General features: G+C 42.3%; 1 protein-coding gene across 2 annotated transcripts in view; it reads right to left on the bottom strand.

Moving 5' to 3' along the window:
- The window catches only part of CRYBG1 (crystallin beta-gamma domain containing 1), a 95408-nt gene extending 75667 nt beyond the window's left edge, over window positions 1-19741 (bottom strand). For both annotated transcript variants that reach the window (XM_048936752.1, XM_048936753.1), the window contains exon 1: window positions 19659-19741. The gene's annotated coding sequence lies outside the window, so the exon portion shown is untranslated. The remainder of the gene's footprint in view (window positions 1-19658) is intronic.
- Between the last annotated feature and the right edge of the window lie 1168 nt (window positions 19742-20909).

The following is a 20909-nucleotide window of genomic DNA, read 5'->3' as shown; positions in this document are numbered from 1 at the left end:
ACATCAAATAATTGTACGACGATTTCAGTCACATTTGAATTTTAAAATAGTTCACACATTAAACTTTATCCTAAAGCATCACTTGGAACAAATGTATTATGAGTCTTGGACTTTATACATGAATTATAAGTCATCCTGGAGCCAGTTCAAAGACCGATTAAGTCACTTAGGATGTCCTATTTACAACAGCTTACTATAGAGTCATCTGCCATCAGCTCTGTAGTTACCTGCTAAAACCTTCTATTTTAATTTCTATATTTGCCTACTTTCAACCCTCTGAGGTCTAGAACCAGTTTCACAAGGCATTTATCTTGTCATTTGTGACACAGCTGGGTCAAGTTCTTCATGAGGGATAAAGGAATTAAAAACTCCCACACATGAATCCTCGGGATTTGGGGAAAAACATTTTTAGTACTGGCTTTTACACTGTGTCCTGATGATCTTTCAAAGCGTAAGGTAAAAAAAACTCCTTTTACAAAAGGCGTACTCACAACTGAAGGAGACAGAGATTTCTTTGTAAAACCCTAAGTAATCCATGCCCAAAAGAGAATGGTAAACAAGTACAGTAATCAGTGTGGTTACTATATGAGAGATATATGAGAGAAAAGAAAGCAAGCACTCAAGTTTGTGTCATATTAAATACACAGTGAAACAAATGACAGTTTTACAGTCTTTGGACTCGGCCTCCAAACTCAGACCTTCAAGTGCTCTGAAAGCCTGCTCCAGGCTTCTGCGTACATTAACTGCATATATGAAAACACACTTAACCTGACAGCAGACCTTTCAAGCTGCAAATCTTCTCCCTGCAAAGATACAGACATCGAAATCTCTGCCAAGAGATATTCATTGTCAATTACACAGAACTGTATTTATTTCTGTCTTCATATGAGATTACACTCACTTCAAAGAAAACAAGGATCAGCAAGAGGAGGCAGCTGAGGGTGAGAAACAATTGCTAAATATTGAAGTTTATTCTCCGGATAAAGAGTTTGCTTTACTAATTCAAATGCTGTATATTGCTAAATTATAGATGTAAATATAAAATGACATGATTTTGTTGGAGTATCTTAAACAAATGCCTTTACTAAAAGACTTGATCTGTACTCTACTTCCATTAAAAGCCAGCAACAGCACTGTAAATCTGTTAATTACAAATCTTTCTCATAAAAGAAACAAACAAAACATATCATTTTCTATTAATGCTTCCATTAATTAATGGGAATAAAACAGCAGCTACAGAAAGAAGAGGACATTGAGGTGTTGGTTTCACTAATTAAAGCTAGTTCAACATCATTTTTGTAATGCAGTCTCACTAATAAACACATGCAATGACATTTTAGGGCCTTCAGAACAGCAGTGGATGGACGTGGAAGATCCTACCATTCCCAAGGAATGATCCCTGGGGTAAGGTCCAGCTGTACAAAGTCATTTGCACAAGAAAGTCTAATATCCTCTCCCTTAAAGATGTGTCATGAGCTAATGAAAACGGGGGCAATGAACACTAATCAAATGTTACAAATTTCAGCACAAAAATCAAGAACTAGCAGTGTTCATTTGACATGCTTACCTCACTACGAAACTAACTCTTTCATTGAAAAGTTGATTTACTTTTCACGTAGGACCACGCAATCAAAGTATTATCCCAAATCACTCTTATCCTCCCAGTGCTGATGTTTCATCAGCAGTCACATACTATGTCAAAGTGCAATGTCAGAATCCTAAAATAAAAGGTATGGCCAAGATGTAGTCAAACAACTTGTATGTGTTAACTGGCATAATTCAAATCAATAAAAGCAGTTAGTGTCAGTGATAGAGAAGAAAAGGTGGCAGCCCTCAACTGACAGAGAAATGCAGGAAGAAAAGGGGCAAAACAAACTGATTATTTTACTTGTGTTGTTTTTAGCCTAATTCTGTGTCCTCAGTCATTCTTTTTTAAGGCTTTACTACGCAAATATTCAAGAGCTGGCTCAAAGAATATTTTTACTATAGAAACCTTGGCAGACACTTAGAAAAACCACTTCTCTTAAAAGCCTCTGCTTGTACCTCATGGAAGCCACACAGATCTCATTAAGGAGAAGTTTCAGTCCACCTCTCTTTCACAAAGCGTGCACAGTGGTAGATCTGTGCCTCACTCTGTACACAAGTACATGGGCACAAACAAGTGCCCTGCAAAGCCTGACCAGACTGAACCATAGACCACAACAACAGAAGATACGAGATGACTGAATGGTTTTGCTTTCCAGCTAACTTTTGAAACTGGAACCACCCCTCCTCCCCAACCCTCACCTGCATTATTAAATTGTAATTTGGTCAAGATTAAAGGACAGTGGAACGGCACAAAAGAAAGGGTGGAAAGCTGACCAAAATAAGCACATTGGTAAAGGGACTTAGGGAGACAAGAAGATTACTGAGCAGACGAAAATAAAGACACCGTTCCAGGCATATGAGACATACAGAAATCAGAGAAGAAGAAGTAAAACACTTTGGAATGTATGAGAGCTGAAAAACATACTTTAAGAGAGGATAAATAAAAGAGGCTGAGGACTTTTTCAACAGAAACTAGAAGGTCTCTTCAAACAATGCATTTCTTACTCTTGGAGGATATTTCCTGTAGTTGTTCAATCTTTTGCAATTTGTTACTCTATTGCATATGTGCTGCGTAGGCACCATATAAAAATTCCAACCCAAATATTAGTCAGTGCACTGTAATCTTGTATTTAAGTCAAAAATAAAAAAAAATAAAAAATAGAGTGTGTAAGAAGTAAAATCTATCATCATTTGCACTGCAGCTATGCTGAGAATCTCACTGCGGGAGGTCCCGTCCCAAAAAGTAGGCATATCCAGTAATTGGGAAGGGAGGTGACATAATGATCCTGAAACACCTGCAATTACCTTAATGCTTTCAGAATAGCAGCTGCTTTATCAGATTTATCACCGCCACGACCCAGCATTTGACAGGGAAGATTGTGGCATTAACACCGGGTAACTGCAGGTGTGAACATCAAAGCCAATTGACAGGATGTGAGCAAGCTGCTGGGATTAATCCAAGTTACACAGAACATGTGCACCTCTCCAGTCTTTCGAATCAAGATCAACAAGGCAAAATGTTGACAGTCATTCATTTCTAGTAACCTCCATAGTAACAGATGTGTTGATTGTACGGCTCCATTACTAGCTACGTAATGATGCAGGATGGCAGGGAATGTCACATTATGGTGAGATAGGTACAATACTTTGTTTGGACCTGGATTTGTATTCATGTTTACATGCATTAACAATTCAAAAACATGTCACATTAAATCTTAAAAAATAAAACAAACAAAAAAAAAGCAAGCATTACAGGCTCAAAGCTCAAGCATTACAAGGAACAAAGGAAAATAAGACAAAAATATAATGGAAGTAAAATACTAAGTGAGTAAAACTGCATTATATTAAAGCATTACAAAGTGTATATTTAATTTATTTTGTAAATAAAGAGAGGAAACATCTCCACTAGATAATTATGCAGCAGAGGAAATACCAAGCAAAAAACAGTCTTTCCTGTCTTTACTAGGCAATCTTAATAAGCTCTGAACTCTAGGATTTATTTTTACTTATGGTAAGTTTACTAACTAGAAATGTGTTTGTAAAAATTATTCAGGACTTTTCTAAAACTATGCAGCATTTGACATTATGTGCACCCCAGATGGTTCATTTCCAGAGCTCTCAAAAGACAATGTCATACCTTCTTCCTTAAAAAAAAACAAAACAAATCCAGAAATAATTGTGCACTTCCTTCATTAAAGATCCTGTGTTTCTTTGGTAACTGGAGTTATTTGACAGAGACCTTTCTGATCTTCAGGTAACATCTATTCTATTTTTCTCAGTCTTCTGAGCTACACATGTGCATAAATCTTACCATGCATCTAATTACTGGTATTCCCACCATGCTTTCATACCTTTAGTTAAGATAATCTACAAACTAATATAATAAATAGAGAAGGATCTTTTGTAAGAGGACAAACATTACTAACTACGGATAAGTACCTAAGAATGTCCTTGCTCTGACTGAGTCAGTGAGCAGGATGGGGTGGGCAAGAGGATGGAAGCTCACCAAAGGGACAATCTGTGCCATGGAATGTCGTGCTCAGCAATAAAAACTGTGTGTATGTGTGGTGGGGAGAAGTTGTTCCAAAGTAACTCTTGCTCAGAAATTGATTGGGCACCTGTCTGCTGGTGGACATTGATGGGTAATTGATTGTGCATTACTTGATGATCACAGAATCACAAAATGGCCAGATGGATGGACCAAAAGGATGATGAATCTCCAACCTTCCTGCCACAAGCAGGGCCACCAACCTCCCCATTTAATGCTAGACCAGGCTGCCCAGGGCCCCATCCAACCTGGCCTTGAACACCTGCAGGGATGGAGCATCCACAACCTCTCTGGGCAGCCTGTTCCATTGTTGCTGATGTTTTTTTCCCTTTGCCTTTGCTGATTAAACCATCTTATCTTGAATGAGGTTTTTTTCTCTCTATTGCTCTTCCTATTCTTTCCTATAACCTGCTGTAGGACTAAGTGAGTGATAAGCTGATGGATGCTTCATTACGGGCGAGGGGCAACCTGCCACAGACTGAAATCACTCTAATGGAAGTATGATTAGGATCCATTCACAATGATTTGTTCTTAGGTGAGTTAATGTGTTCACAGACATATTTGTGAAATGTGTACTATTTTTTTGGCTACTGTGCACATACTTGCATTGATCCAGTTGGAATTCACTGTCCAATCTTATTTCACTGTTTCTTTCACTTAATGAAATAACATTCTTCTCATTCAGTTCTCAGTGACTTTTCTACGTGGAAAAAAAAAAAAAGAAATTACCTGATTTAAATCAGTACTGGCCATAAACGTGGTCCAGTTTAAGTGCATGCACCATAACTATTCAGCTCTGATGAGCTTTTTGTAGCAGTGTATTTTTGTACCTGTGTATTTGATGTTTTCCATGTGTAGCTTAGTGTTCTTTGCGCCAATATCATAAAGGGCAGAGCGTGCCTCAGATCTCAGTTTCATCACAAGCATGCAAGCTCAGCTTGCTTTACCTGTACAAAGAGTGGCTGTAGAAGGTGTCCATGGACAACATGTCTTCAGGAGATCTAAGTAACAAACACTAAAAAAAATTCCTTTCCTCTATTTGTGATAGTCCATAGGTATGCACATGTGTAATTACCAGGGAATAAACAGTCAACTCAGAGGTGGAAAGCAGCAGAGAGACTTAAATGATTGTTTTACTGAATTATCAAATCTGGATGCCCTGAGAAACCATATAGTGTTTCATGAATGCAAAACTGCAAAACTGTCCTTTGGAACTCTTAAAGAAGATACATACAGATCTTGAGCATGCTGGAGGCACTACTTCTGGGGCTCTGGAAGCCTCGGTGAATTTGACACATCTATTATTCAGAGGTCATTTGTTCCCATGGCTGTTTGCTGAACTTCCACCCAACACTGGCTGGCTCTTTGATGTGGTGGTATGTTGCAGCTGTCTTAAACATCAGCTCCCTGAAATCTTCTCATTTGCAGGGCACTCATCCAGAGAACCACTTCAACTTGAGAGGATGAAGTGGGAACAACATCTCTAACACCTGTCTATCACTGAATTACACCTTCTTGTCCTGGGGACTGCTCCTGGGAGATACAGGCCTGAAGCGAACTTCACTGGGCCATTCTAAATACCACAGATGTCCTGCATCCCTATGCTATACCAGAAATGATGTTTTCCTTCCAGGAACCACTCACTTTGGTAAAGACAGAGAATATTTACAGCTAGATTTGAAAACCAAAAGTCACAAAGCAGACTACAGCACCTGTCCAGAAATGAAACTCTAATCTCCATAAAATCATAGAATGGGTTGGGTTGGAGGACAATCTAGTTCCAACCGTTCCAACCCCCTGCCACAGACAAGGGACATCTTCTGCCACATCAGGATGCCCAGGGCCCCATCCAACCTGGCCTTGAACACTTCAAGCATGGACCATCCATAGCTTTTCTGGGTAACTTGTTCTAGTGCCTCGCCACCCTGTGAGTAAAGAATTTCTTCCTTATACCTAATCTAAACTTATCCTTTTTTAGTTACTATACTCCTTGATAAAGAGCTTCTCCCCATCTTTCCCATGGGACACCTCAATGTACTGAGAGGCTGCAATGAGGTCTCTCCAGAGCCTTCTCCAGGCTAAAAAAACTGCAGCACTCTCAGCTCTCTTCATAGGAGAGGTGCTCGAACCCTGCAACCTTCCTGAAGGAACTCAGAAGGTAGATTCCCATTCAGGAGGCTCTTCTGAGCTTGTTTTCCATTACTAACAGGAATGATCTGATTTGATTTACAAGATCCAGCTGAACTGCGTCAGAGACAAGGTATCATGGCTAATTATAAAAGCTTAGGGAAACAGGATGAGAAGCAGAATTGCTACCTATCACATGCTTCTAGATTCTCACAAATGGTGAGGAGTCATAGAAATGGGGAACACCCTTCTGCCACAGTGATGGCCTCAGTGTTAAAGGCAGCAGGGACATCATGGAAACTGAATGTTCTCAGCTAAGCAATTTCAAATTCTTGGATCATTAGTCAGTGCTCCCCACTGCTCAGATGCCTTGAAGAAACTTGGGTTCTTGGTCAAACACACCAAGCACCCCAGGTTGTGCCAGCACTGGTACTGGTAACAAGGATCACATAACAAGATGCCACAGTCAGGGCCAGTGTCTGAACTGTTTCCTTATTGTCATTTGTTGGTGATTCAGACAAGCAGAGGGCATTCACAGCACCACAGCACCTCTTCCTCACCAGGTACTTTGGAAGCAGGTCACCAACACCAGAAGCTGCATGAGCACCATTGGAAAATATTCAGTTATAGTTCTGGGAGGTGCTCACTATGTTAGATGCCCTGATCACTACCTACACTGTTTGTGTGTCCTTCTTCAGCTATGTGAAATCCCTTGCAAGGAACCTAAACCAATGGACCCACGCTGATAGAAGTTATTGAAAACTCAAGTTAAAAGCTCTCCAACAAACAAGAAGCTTGCGCCAAGGCTGAGAAGTAACTGAAACACATGGAAACCTTTATTCCCCTCATGTGAAGCATGAGTGGTAGCAGCAAATCTATGGATATCTGCAGATACCATCAGACTAGGATGTCCTTTTGTTTAAGTCCAGGGTAATGACTGGGGGGTTTCAGCTTCAATGGGAAAAGCACATTCAGTGCAACACATACATTTACCCCTGAAAACAAACAACTATTGCTCAAAGGCAAACCGATCAATTTAGAATACACATGCTGAGAAGTAAGAAGATCTGCCAAGCCTTTTTCCGAAGGAACCATTCGTGGCCCTGATTTCTCTCTTTTAGATCAATTTCTGACATCTCCTTTAACAACTAGACCCTAAAACACAGAAAACAAAAGTTTCTACGTTCATGACTAAAATTCAGAGGAGAAGAATGGCAACAAAGGGCAACCCAGAGAAGACAGAATAACTGCTAAATTAAATAAACCTGCCTACACTACAGTATCTACTCAGTATTAAAATTCATGTCAGCTGATATCCTTCATTTCATAGCTCTTTTTCCTCAACACTCTTTATATTATAAAATAATTTTGTGTTAAGAAATCATTCGGTGTGGGATTTTTGTTTTCTTTAATTGTCATTCAGACCATCATATAAAGCGAATGGATTTTTAAAGCAAAGGAATACACTAAAGCTGCCAACAGTGCCACAGATTAATGAGAGACAGGAGTATATCCACAGAGAGCTCAGTATACAGCTGAATATTGTACTGCCTTGGAAATATGGAAAATGTGATTCATAGAGTCATAGAATCCTCAGAGTTGGAGGAGAGCTTTCATCTAGTCAAGCTCCGCTGCAGTGAATGGGGACATGCACAGCTACATCAGGGTGCTCAGAACCTGGTCCAGTCTGGCCTTGGGATGTAACCACTACACTGAAGATGTGCAGGCTTTTTTATATTTTATTATATTTCTTATTTTTAAGAAAATGTGATCTTCCTATAAGCCACTTGGGTTCAAAACTCTTTTGAAAGGTAGGACTGACTCAGCCACTAGATGCAATATTCCCGTGCCCCATAAAAGCAGCAAACAACACCATCTACCCTTGGAGAATCACACCCTGGCTGCTTTTCAAAGTCAAAAAGCAGGCACCACGGCCTGCTATTGCCAACACGTGGCTGGTGACACCTGCTTCATTAGATGACAAGGACATCTCATTTGTAATCAGAAGCTAAATTTATTTATAACCATCTTCAAGTGTAATGGACATCCTGCCAGTAAGAAAACGCAGTCATTAAAGCAAAATGTATACATTAGAATGAATGCAAGTATTACACATTAAACAAAATACAAAGTTAACAATTGAATTGGTATAATGTATAAAAAAATTAATGTCTATCTACACATCTGTGCTGCAATATAGAGTGCAAATTGGAGCACCCTGAAAGTAGACAAAAATATCTTCAAAAATTCTGAGAAACAAATCATCCGGTGACAGCCTGGGAGATATTCTGTCCAGAAAAAGAAACAAAGGAGTTGCGTGTTGGTAAAAATCATGCAGCATTGCTAATGAAAGAGATCTGTCTGTCTGTCTTACAGACAGGTACAACTGAATAAAACCGAAGACACAAACAACTCTGCAATTTTTATGGAGCAAAGCCAGAGCTGATACTTCTAAGTGCGGGAAGGAACAAATACATGTTAACACATTGTTGCTTTGGCAGAGATCCCAGGGTAAAGACTGGGGGGGTTCAGGTTCAACTGGAAAAGCACATTCAGTCCATCACTGGAAGAAAAGGAATTCCATGGACTGTAATAAGGAGCAATGGGAGCAGAGAATTTCAGGACCTGGATGATTCTTATGAACCATGAACCCGTGGATTATTGAAATGTGGAATTCTCAAGAGCATAAAGGACTTGCTTGAAGATGGGTGCCAGGAAGGCACTGCTTCTGTAGACAACAACATGAGGGGGAACACTGTTTAACATAAGTGCAGCATGGAAATCTGCCAAGAGCTGGCAGGTAACTCTGATCTAACTGAGAAAAGAGATGAGACACGTCCAAACAGGTATACAGAGGTTCATTTTTCTTTACAAAAAAATCAACAACACAACACTGTAGAGGATAGCAAGTCAGTGAAAGAAAAGAGGGAACTGGCAGTGAGGCAACTGAGGATCCTCTCCACCAGTAAAAAGAACCTCTCGTGAACTCACTGTATTTCGTATTTCTGAAAGAAAGTCTCCGGAATACTCGAACACAAATAGCCATCACAAAACACTGACGTCAGCGTCATAAAAATACTATTATGTTAAACACCTGAACTTGCTCGAGCTCACTGAGAGAAGGAATTTGAGAATTTAAAGCTGCCAAGTTTTGCCAGACGCTTCCTGCTCAGTTCCTCCCCAGCAGTCACACCAAGCAATGTGCCACCAGCGCGTGGGTACCCGCGTGGAGCTATTCCTGCTCCCTCTATGCTGCCCCACAGGTTTAGCAGCCAGCGGGACATTCCTCAGTGCCGGCTCCAGGCGGGCTCAGGCACAGTGTGACGAAGTGGGAAGAAAAAACAGACATCCAGTTTTTAACAAGATACCTTCAGGATGCAGGTGACTTCTAAAAATACACTGGGCTGAATTATTGCACCGTTTCACAAACTAATAAACTCTTCCAATCGAGGTCACTGGTTGTTCATGTTTTCAAGCTGGATGTCTTACTATCACATTGTATGAAGTATTTACAGAAAAAAAATGGGACTTCTTGCATAACAATAAAGATAGTCATCTGAATAAATGTGTTACCACCAAAAAGTTACTTTGGGAACTGCATGCTCATTTTCAATTTTTTTTTTCTGATTTACTGGACAGTCTTAGTATACTGGCACACACATAGAGGTTGCTTTGCATAATACTCCTGTTTTCAACTTTGCTTTATAAAAGTTAGTCATTTTCAAAACTATGCTTTGATTGTGGTTGGACTCGATGATCTTTAAGGTCTTTTCCAAGCTGAATAATTCTGATTCTATGATTCAAACACAGTATGCTTGCACCAACAAATGCTTTTCGAGAGTCAAGATGAGATGTCAGCTATCCTGGTAGAAAGAATGCATTTACACTTCAGATCTTTTTTTTTCTTTGTTTTTTATTAACAGAGAATTCTGTCTTATCCCTATCCATTTTTTTCATCCCTTAGTGTATTATAGTGAAAACATCAAATGTCTCCCACAGCATTTGGCTTACTCATACTTTCATCTCATATAAAAATACCATTTATATATATATATATATATAAAACTCACTCAAGAGTTTTATAAAGATTTCTATTTGTCCCAAATAAAGAAGATATCATCTAGATCATATTAATCAACTGGTTAGTTCAATTAGCAGTTGCTCCAAGACACAGATACACAGTGTGAGACAGTGCCAACAGCCAGGCAGACTCTGTGACTAACAGTACTACCAACAGAGGAACAGAGTGGCAAGCAACCTCTATGCGTTTGTTAGCACCTACTAGAGACAAGCATTTTCCTGAAAACACCAGCAAGTTTGATCCCAAAGGCAGGTGGTGAGAGCTTCCCTGAACTTCTGACCGTTCTGTTTCCAGTGCATGTGACAGAAACAGGTATTGAGCTATTCATTGGAAACCAGGCAGACACCTCACACCTACAGCCTTACCATTTGCACGACTGTCATCCATACACCCCATGGAACTTTCACGGGCTGCCTCTCAGCCTCTTTATTATCTCTTCACCTCAAACACACCCTTCAAATTACACAAGGACTATAAAGCCCAACACATTCCATTCTGAAATTTCAGATGATATGTATTCCTTCAGAGCTTTTGAAAGGTGCCAACTGTTTTTTGGTCTTTCCTGCTGTTACTCACTATTTGCATACAGAAGCCGGTCAAAATGAGACTCCATTATTCCAGGCATTTGATAAACACACAGCACAAGCCTGGGAGAGATCAGTCACTAAACTAACAACACAGACAAAAGCTGTGAGAAAAAAATTCTTATTATCTAAACTGAAGACAGACAAGGTTTCCTCCCACTGAATAACTTAAGGAATCCAGACTCAAATCACAAGAATCACATGAGGTTAACTCAGAATATGTCTGTGAGGTGGGGTCAGACAGATGTATCTTCAGTGCATCCAGGTTCAATACAGCCAGTTGAAAAGCAGGTCTGGTCTGTAGGACATGTCCCTCAGTACAGTGCTGTGTCCGCATATTTGTCCTTGGGGTCTCAGGGTTGGGAAAAACAAGCAAGCAGCCAACCGATCAGTCAATAATCTGCCTCTTGGCAGGATGTATAACACGAGCACAGACCCACAGCTGTGTACTCCTAGGTCACTCCTATCTAGGAAGACCACACACACACCTCCTGCAATCTACAAGGTACAGGTAAGAATAGCATCTCACACTGAACGTAGCAGAAGGGAAGTTTTTTTCTGCAGTTCCATTGAAGGACCTACACTGCTACTGTCAAACATATTTAGAAAAAAACAAACAAACAACAAATTCTCTTCATCAAGCACAGGAATATTCTTCAAACAAAAAGAAGTGCAGCACTGGGGGATAGGTTTCATTTCCATTTCTATTTTCTCTCCCGTTTGCTTCAGCTTTTGCAGATAACTAGAGGAAGCCAAAGGATGTTCAGCAGAGGACAACAGGTGTTTCAGCAGGTATCTGTAGGTGTCCCCCTACGCTGTGCAGTATGAATTATTTGTACTTTATCTGCAATCAATAATAATGAATGAATCATTAAAACGCACTCCTTAGAGAAAAAGACTGCACCACGTTGGTAAGGATTCTTCTCTGTTAGTAATCATATACTTTCAGTTTATGCCAAATATGCTTACACTGTTCCAAAATTCTATGTATTGTCAGAAGAATTACAGGTTACTATGTAAATGATTTGTGAACAGCACAAGGTTCTCAGCTAATGGTAGGAAAAATGTCAGCATTGCTCATCACAGAGTGCTCCCTTGACTCGGTGGAACATCCACTACAGAATCCCAGCTGACAGTTTCAAGGAATTGAAATGACAGAAACCAAAATGGACAAACAAGCAGATCAGCAAGCTCTTCTGGGAGTCAAAGACCAAGAACTAGACATACTCCCCACAAAACCCACAGTTTTACAGTGACTCAGCATTCTCTCGTACTTGTCAGTGGCCAGTATTTGCAAGCCCATTGTTTACACATCACTCTGCCATCAGACATCAGCAGCAACATGCTCTGTGACAGTGCAGGCTACCTACATATCTGCAGTACTAGAATAGTGTTGACAAAATGCAGTGAGTATAGGATGAGGAAGATGTTCAGGTACTGCAGCATGTGGCTCAAAGAGCAACTGGAAGAGCAGAGACTGGCAACCAAATGGGAGCCAACCTCACCTGGGAGGTGGACAGGGACAGACAAAGAGGAGATGGACAGGAGGAACAGAAATTTTGATTAGAATTCAGGAAAAAATTTCACAGCCTTCATGAGTAAGTTGTGGGGTTTCAGTCCCTGCAGATATCAGACCCTGGTTAAACAATACCCTAAGCAATCCCATTCAACTTCAGAGCACAAGCTAACTTCTAAGTTGACTCTGCTCTTGTAAGAGCTGGGCAAGATGAGCTACAGAGGTTTCTTTGAACTTAAATCAATCTTTTTTGTATTTATCATAAAATGAGGAGAGCGTTCTGCTAGTTTCCTGCCAGGAGAAAACATGCAACCCCTCACTTCCTAAAAAGCAGCACCTCTTACAAGTAACACAAATGCTTCCGCTAGAGGTTCTCTCTACCTCACAGTGTTAATTAGAAGTCATCTGAGACTTTGCATGGGCATGAGCGCCTGTGTTGTGGCACCTGCTCCTGGCCACAGCACAAAAGACAAAAGGAGAATGATGGTTTCCACCAGGCCATGCAGCTTAAACTTCTTCTGCTTGGCTAATTACAGCCTGATACTGATCTGTGAGCTGGGACACAGATCCTTGTGGACACTGCATTCCTCATGCACAGCCTTTTCTCAACAGCAGCACCAGACAATCTAACAGTGGCTTACCACAGTGAAACAGCAACTATAAGAAGTCAGTTCTAGGATGCATTATGGCCGCTCAGTCTGCCGTCAGTTCTTCAAGGTACTTATGGAGTTTCTCTGACAGTAGAAGGAGCACTGTAATTAACGTAAGGAATAGCTATCAAGGAAAAACAGAGTATCTTATTAAAATACCAGTTGTTCTTCTGGTGTCAGGGTCTACTTGAAACATGGGATTGGGAAATTCATCATGCACATCTGTTTTGCAAACGTTGACAATTCAGACACTCCTTGAAACAGATGTCCTAGATGACCAAAGGATTCACTTATCCAAAGGTTCTCTTTTATCAAACTAATATATTTCATTTTCATTTCAGAATTTCCAAGTACAGTTCCAAAGTCAGGCTAATGAAAAGTGACAGAAATTCTGCAGACTTGCGAATGAAGGATTTGGGCGAGATGATAACTGATTTTCTTTAGATCAGTTCTTTAAATTAAATGCAATGATTTTATTTTTTTTTTCCAGAAGACACCATAGGAAAAGAATAATCTCTTATATTGATCAGCCTTTGCCTGCCTTTTCCTCTTGTTTTGAGGAGCACTGAGTGATGAAATATTTGATAGCAGACTGAGTTAGCTCACAGTACGTGGCTGCATGAACAAACAGGCGTGAGAAGGAAAACTGTACAACAGAAAGTCTGCAAGGTGTAAGAAGTGACTAATATAGGAATAGCATGTACAAAGATACACTGTTATCTGATAACATAATATGTAGGCAAGACATTAATTTTTTTAATGTTTGTTTTGAAAGCTAAAGAGAAGGGATTTTCCCTTGCATGGGAAGATCTGAGCATAGAACAGCTCCTCAAGTTTTTACTTTAAAATTCAAGCTGCTAAAGGAAGAGCTGCCTACTCTTCATAGTTTCCCATCCTTCCCACTAGGGAAGACACAACTGTTCCTAAACATTGCCATTTTGGCTATAATTCTGTAAAACAGATCCTAGGCCAAGGAGTTTCCTCTCCCCTCTCTCCTGCTCCCCCTGTTCTCTCTCCATGGCCATCTGTGAAAGGTTTGTTCTCACGACTGTCCCACAACTTGCCAAGCTTTGTCTAGAAAATACAGTGCAAGCAGGGATCAACCAGAGTTCCTTAAAGAAACTTGAAAACTTTTAACTACAATCAACTGAAAATACAGAAATTCTGTGGAAAAAAAGCATCTTCAGCAGGAGATTGCTTACAAGCAAAGCAGGTGCCTTGAAGTTGCATGCAAAAGATGAGGATATAGATTTTGAAGTTCGGGACTTTGCACTATAACATCCTGCATGAAGGTATCAGTTTGTGGACTCCTCCTTACCAGGTAACACAGAGTGCACTCTACTGTCCAATTTCAGAGGCTGAAGCTTCAGATGACCTTCAGGTGCATTTTAAAGTCAATGAGATAAAACTGGCCCTTCTAAGTTGCAATTCAGTTAGCCTGCTTTAGACGCTTGCCCTAGGGTAAGATGAATTGCACACCAGACGTGCCTATTTGTCCTCCTTGATTATAAAGAGAACAACTAGTTCAGATTTAGATAGCTGAAATTAGAGGATAAGGATGCCATCTTGTATTTGTACATGAAGTAACTCAAACTAATTATATTCACCGTTTCAATAACATAATAGTTTTGCTCTCCTCTGGTATTTAGTATTACCAAAAATGATGCAAAATGTCATCTTAAGACAATTACAGGCCTTTCAAACAGGTTTTCTCTCATTGTAAATAAAGTGATCCAAAGGCACTGTTTACCAGCACGTGAAAAGACTTAGAGCATCTCACTGGTTTGTCTAATATGTTATTTCCATAACCTCAGCAAAGAAAGGATGCTAAGGGAACAAAATAATCACTTTCTTCAAGTCCTCTGTGCCAAAATAAGCTTATCTAATTTTTCTGATTATAGCAGTTTATCTACAGATACTGCTTCTATCTCCGCATGTTGTCCTGCCTATGTCCTGAGGCCATTTCAGGTGCAATAAAGAATTCTTCTGCATGCTCGATGCAGGCAGGAAGCCACTAGAGAAAGAAGGCTGACTAGCTAGGTACAAATCCCAAGAGGAAGGGAGAGATGGGACAGATAGTTGCACGAACATGGCAAGGAGGAAGGGAGAAAATGATACAGCAGCATTAACAGCAGAGCGTGAAAAATGTTTTTCCACATTTAGACAAATGATGTTCACTGAATAGGTGTTCATTCAATATTTAATAATGGTTTTAGCACTCCATGCATTATTAAATGCCAACTGGATGCATCTGCATCCGATTATCTGATTATTATCATTATTTTTTAACCTAGGTGTTTTTCAAAATGGTGCTTTATCTCTCAACAGTTTCTCAAAGCACCTTTGAGAAAAACACCATTACAAAGTATGGATCTGACACACTAAAACCAACAGTGACATGTCTGGCACCTGATTTGAAAAGACTAGAATCTGTTTTTTCAGAGCAGTCCTCATTTTAGTAGATATTTAACTCTTTGGGACAGAGCTTATATTGCATCAGTGGTACTCAGCACTGCTGTGGGTCAGGTTCATCTGAATATAGTGGGGTACATCATCCCTACAAAATAAATATGCAGCAAGCATAGAAGCACTCACAAACTAAGGAAAATCCTTTGATTTGTGAATGGCATGGATGCATTTCATTTTTTAAGATCAGTTTTTCTATATTTAAGGGAGAACAAATGAAAAATGAAAAAAAGAAAGTGAACGACTCTACTGAAGCAGAGGTCAGCACTGAGATCCCATTCTCTGCCAGATACCACCTTTCACTGCCATCTAAGCTCACTGCCCAGGAGTGCAGCCTTACTGCTACTGATTTTTCAGACTATCATTAGATTTCTATTATGAGAACAGGACAGTATTTTTCATTTCTTATGAATGCCAACAAAATAAGTGAATGTTTCAGCATGACACGCCTCTTGTCTTAGTACCTACCTAGATGCATATTTCATAGAATCCTAGAGTCACAGAATGGCCTGGGTTGAAAAGGACCACAATGATCATCTAGTTTCAACCCCCCTGCTATGTTTAATAAAGAATGATATCTTCATCAGGTCACACTGTAGATAAAATTTTGAGCAAAAATTTTTTGCTTTTTTTTTTTTTCTTTATCTTGATAGTTTAATAGTTTAACAGAACTTCTTTCCTGTATAAATCAAAACTAATAAATCTGTATTCCTAAGGCATTATACTTGCATTATAGGCTACCAAGAATTATACTGCAAAACTAATTACCCTTTCTCATTTCCATCTTCCACAAATTAAATGCAACCAACAACCCTTCTAGACATCCACATGCAATCCTGCAAAAAGCACAGGTGAACAATTCAATCTTTCTTTCAACTATACAAGTATAAAGTTACACACATACCCAAAGTACACTGAAAACAGTTCCTATTTTACTATTCGATGCAGCTTACTGCATGACAGTTTCTGGCATTTTGTTCTTGTCAATCAGTCAAGCTACTAATATTCTGCAGTACCACGAGCTCTGTTTTTAGTAGGATGAAACATTTATTCTTAATATTTCCACAAAACAAAGTTGCACACGGGTTGCAAAGCATTATTACCTCAATTCTTGTAACACAGAAATCAAAGAAGAGCAGCTGGAAGGAAACGGTCCCAGTACCACTTTCTCCACTTGCAACACATCTCCTCACCCATCTCCTGAATGTGTGTGTTCCTTTCTGAGATAACATCTAATTATTCTGCAGTCTGACTAACCTTGTATGTAGTCTAACACTAAGTTTCTCTTTGTTTTTTGTTTTTGTTTTTTGCTTCTTACTGATCCTAATTCATGTTTGCATCCCTGCCAAATCATTGTAGAATAACAGTCACAGTTTTCTTTACCTTTGTATTTAGCATGTTGATGAAGATGAGCTGAGTTGAATTTAATTAGGAGAGAGGAACACAGTAAAAGTAAGATGAGCTATTGCTAGTGGTAGCAGTCCAAGCAGTCTCAAAACCAATGCTGAGAATTACCTGTGCTTCTTGAAACTTAGGAAGTAATAAGCTGAAAAAATGTTTTGATACTGACATGTTTTGGGCAAGAACCTAACTACTGTGATTGATGCATTAGCCAGTTTATAGCTGGACTGAAATAACAAGTCTGCTCTTGACCAACAAATACCAAAGGCTCCAGAATCACAGTGTAGCACCACACTAAACAATCACACCCCAAAGACAGACAATCTTCTTTATCCTCTGGCACTCAGCTTCCTCCTTCGAAGTTCAAACCAAAGTCATTGCCCTCATTTCTAAAGCTGCCCTTGGGTGGAGATCATTCTGCGTCCAAAACTTGTCAGCTCTGTGGTCTGTCCAATGTTTGGAAGTCACAAGCTTCATGACTTTCAAGGGACAAACTAAAATCTGATTTCTTTAAATGGTGCGCTTTTCTAAGGTATGGTGGCAACTGTCATTCTTTCCCATTCTTCTCTTCCAGCATGTTCTTCTGCTGTTTAGGGGCTCTAGTTTGTAAGTATTGCCTCTGGCAAAGAGACTCCAGGAGTTTTTACTGGAAAAAGAGACCAGGGGAGTTCATCTGGAGACACTCAAGAACATAAGTAGTGTAACACAAACTGTATCATGGCATGAGAATTCGCTCTTGTGGCCTCAAGTTCAAAGAAGCTGAGCTGCTTGCTTGCTTTCTTATTAATGTTAAGGCATTCTATAACATGTTGGCTACTGCTCCTCAAGATAAGTAACCTAACAGCAAAAATAAGTATTGGCTACCTAAAAAAAAATAACGTAAGAATTGTAAGCTCATCAGATATTAAGTTGAAGCATCATTTAAATAAGTGTCTTCCAACAGGCAGCTTTTATGCCAGTTATGTGCCAGACTGTATCTCCCTCATATCTACTAACCACCTCAATTTTTCAAAATCATCACTATTGGAAATCTTCTATTTGGTCCACATAGTATTTTTCAGATCATAAGTTACAATCTACCATTCATGTAATAAAAACAAAATACTTCAAACAATGTATCAGTTCAGAAATGCTACCTGTAATCTTCAATATGAAAAAAAAATAATGCACTGAGTATTTTGGGCTGTGCATTAAAGGCTTTGCTCCTTCCGTTTTTAAAAAGAAATGAGGATGGCAGAAAGCTACACAAACAAAGCAGCCTGTACTCTCTGAAGATGACCAAGTGCAGTTAACAGTATTAACATACACATGTACGTCCATGTGCTCAAGCACAAGCCCAACCTGTTGTCAATAGTAGGACTGGTTCCCTGATCAGAAAGCAAAAAACAGTATTTCATAATGAGAGTTACAAACCTATTATTTCAGAAGCCTTCCAGTTAGGAGATTCCACTCACATTTTAAGCACAGAACTTGATAACAACATTACACAGCAAAAACATCTTCCCATTTTTTCAGGTGTAGCAACTGAATCTGAACTCCTATAAAGCACTCCTGCTCTGGTTTGGCACTGCAGAACTAGCAAGCTGTCTGGGAGCTTGAGGAACTGGCACCTTGATGCCACCTCACCTCTTCCCTTATCCTCATCATTCACCTGATCTCATCTCAACACCAGTTCCAAGCCCCCTCAACACGACGTAGAAACAGACAAACTGAAGTGCATTCAAGGCCTCAAGGTGCTGGGGGCTTGGAGCACTTACCCTGGGAGGAGAGACTGTGAAGTGGGACTGCTGCAGCTCGGGAAGAGGCAATCTCAGTCAAGCAGCACCTGCTGACACCCAAGCGAGGGTCTCCAAGAAGGGCTAGGAGGTTCCTCAGTGGGGCACAACCAGAGGAGAGGCCAAAAAGGGAGAGAAGCAATGTTCCAGGCTCGTAGCAGGAGAAACTTCCCCTTATGAAAGCAGCAATGCAGCCTGCCTAGAGAAGCTGCTCTCTGCTCTTGGAAGGTTTCAAAGCCCAGCTGCACAGTCCTGTGCAGTCTGGGTCTGAGCACAGAACCCGCCTGGCTTCCCCTCCAGCTGAGCTGTGATCTTCTGCTGGTGACAAAGCCCTGGGATTCACTTTATCAGGGGAGGTGGAAGAGGAACCTGTTCCTGGTTGAGGTCACCTGCAGCAGTGCCCTGCACTTGGCTACCCAGGGGCATGGTCAGACCCAGATTTCCTGGATTAGTAGCTCTGTAAATTAGACTTCACAGTACTTTTCCCATACAAATGTGAACACAAACTACTTCTTTTTTCTTCCATGAAATACTTCGGTACCTGAAGTTTTCAGTACTTCATTTCAGTACCAAACACACGCATTTTTAGACCACACTTCAGTCAAGTCTGCCCACACGCGCGATGTCCACTTTTAGGCAAACACTGGTGCTTACTATTGGAACTACTGCACGCATATTTAAAAAAACCACACAGAGCCACCCACAGAGCTCAGTTTTCTCAGCCCGAACCAAACACTCTAGAGCTCAGTCACCCAACAACGCGGCCGTTTAACGCACACCGCGTTGCCCAGCTCGGAGCAGCACGAACTCCGTGCCGCGAGCTCACCGTGCCCCGCCGGGACGCACCTTCCCGTCGGGGGGCTCAGCTCAGCCGCTCGCCAGCGGCTGCCTACAGCCGGCCGTGCCCTCCCGCCCGCCCTTACCTCAACGGCGGAGGCTCCTGGAGGCCGAGGGGGGCGGCGGGCGGCGCGCCGCGGGCGGGCGGCTGCGGCTCCTTCCTCTTCGGGCGCCACTGTGGGAACGCGGAGCGCCGCTTGGGTGCGGCGGCGGTGGGCCGGCGGCGGGGGCAGGCGGCCGCCCCTTCGGGCTCCGAGTCCTCAGACTCGCTGCGGCCGAAGAGGCGCTGGAAGCGTCCGCGCCGCGCCATGCCGAGCTCCGCGCTGCGGCGGCGGGAAGAGAGGGAGTGCGCGAGGGTGCCCGCCCGCCGGCGGCCGGAGCCGGGGCGGCACCGAGGGCAGCGCTGCGCGGGTGGCGGTCTCTCCGCGGGCATGGATGGGGTGCGCCGGTGGTTGCCGCCCGCCGCGGTGTATGCGTTATTAAGGCGATCACCTCCCGCCGTCCCTGCCCACCGCCGGCCGCCCCGGTCCCTCCCCGCCGAGGGAGCCGCGCCGCGGCAGGTTCTCCGCCGGTGGCACAGGAAGGGAGCGGCCGGCGTGCGATCCGTGCCCAGGGTGCGCATTAGGGGCCATTATCTTGTTGTTGCGCTCCGACGGCCCTCGGGGCCGAGCCGGGCTCTTGCGCCACTGGCGGGAAAAGGCAGCGCCGTGGGGGCACGCCGCCCGCGGAGCCGCAGCGGGGCCCGGACCCACCGCCACCGGACCCCGCCGAGGGGGCTCCGCGGGACCCGGGGCTCTCCTGACCCTGCAGCGCTGCTTTGTGCACCAGTGCCCGCCGCGTTAATTACTGAGCTGCTTATCCATCTCCCTGGGGAGAACTTGGCTTCTGCCATCCTGCCGGCTGTTCGTTATGCCGAGAAGTAAAAATCGAGCCCTTTGGTGGGGGCGGGAGAAGGAGGAGGAGGGTAGGTGATTTTCACAGCATCACAGAAATCCCAAGTTGGAAGGATCCACAAGGATCAGCTAGTCCAAACCCTGGCTCCACGGAGCACCAACCAAAATCAAACCCCGTGTCTGTGAGTGCTGTCCCAGCGCTCCTTGAACTCTGGCACTCAGGGACGGGCCCACTGCCCCGTGCATCCCGTTCCATGCCCACCGCCCTGTGCTGCAGACCCTGTCCCTAACCCCACTGCCCCTCCCCGGTGCAGCTCCATGCCGTTCCCTCGGGCTCTGTCACACAGAGCAAAGCTCAGCGCTGCCCCTCCGTTCCCTGTGAGGAGCTGCAGCCACCATGAGGGCTCCCCTCAGCTGCTCTGCTCTGGGCTGAGCACACCAAGG

This window comes from Lagopus muta, chromosome 2 (assembly GCF_023343835.1).
Source record: "Lagopus muta isolate bLagMut1 chromosome 2, bLagMut1 primary, whole genome shotgun sequence".
NCBI lineage: Eukaryota > Metazoa > Chordata > Aves > Galliformes > Phasianidae > Lagopus > Lagopus muta.
The sequence above is the reverse complement of the archived record's forward strand: the minus strand, read 5'-3'. Positions and strand labels throughout refer to the sequence as shown.